We start from the raw sequence: 1,025 nt of genomic DNA, 5'->3' as shown, positions 1-1,025 counted from the left end.
TAACTCGTGTTTCACCTTAGTAGATTCCCCTTATGCATTTAAAACAAATTATGTTATGTACATGCAATGTAGTATCCATTCTTCAAGCAATAAGAATCTTTGCTGTCAAATTAATAATTAGAGAGAGAGAAATTAAATGAAAAAGGGTTTTCTTTTTCTTTACGTAAATTCTTTTATTGGAAAAAGAAATAAAATTACTTACTTTATTTTTTCCCTCTTTTGTCCTTGTATTTTGTGAAGGTGGAGCTTGAACCATTGACCACCAAATACTGCTAGGGTTTAGTGGGAGATGATGTAGGTATAAAAATAAAAAGATATGTGGTCTTTGGAGAAGTGGGTAATGAGTGGACACTTTTCTTCAAAATGTCTACATTGATTATGTTGTAGTTGATTAATGAGAATTGCCTCCCCCCCCCCCCCCCCCCCTCACCCTCTTCAATAACTAACTTAATTAAAGGAGGAGATTAGCTAAATTAGATACTATAGAGGACTAGAACTAGTACTAGTCACATACTCCTTCAGTCTAACGTAACGTAGCGGTTCATTATTGACTTGACATACATCTTTAAAAATAATAAATAATAAAAGTAATATTATTATATTATTCTTTGAATATATTAAATTTAATATTTTGAGAAATGTATTAGATATTGAATAATATTTAATAGCAAGGGTAAAATAGACTTAAAATGATAAATTATCTTTTGATTTTTCAAACTGGACAATTATTGTTAGTATAGTGAACAAATAAAAATGAGAGGAAAGAGTTTTTTTTTTTAAAATGAATTATTGTACACTAATATTAATCCATGTATTTATTATTATTTTCCCAAAGCAAGTTTGTTGATGTTTAAGTGGTTCTGTGCTTTAGATTTATGATAATTTATTCATATTACTTTGTATCATAAAGTACAAGAAAAGGACAATTCAAATTTCTTTCTTTCAAAGTTGCGACGTATTTATATTAAATTAGTTAAGTGTATGTGTTCTGTATCGCGTTAATTAATAATAACTAGATATAAAAA

Source organism: Solanum stenotomum, chromosome 11, assembly GCF_019186545.1.
Source record: "Solanum stenotomum isolate F172 chromosome 11, ASM1918654v1, whole genome shotgun sequence".
Taxonomy (NCBI): domain Eukaryota; kingdom Viridiplantae; phylum Streptophyta; class Magnoliopsida; order Solanales; family Solanaceae; genus Solanum; species Solanum stenotomum.
Note: the sequence above shows the minus strand (reverse complement) of the source record.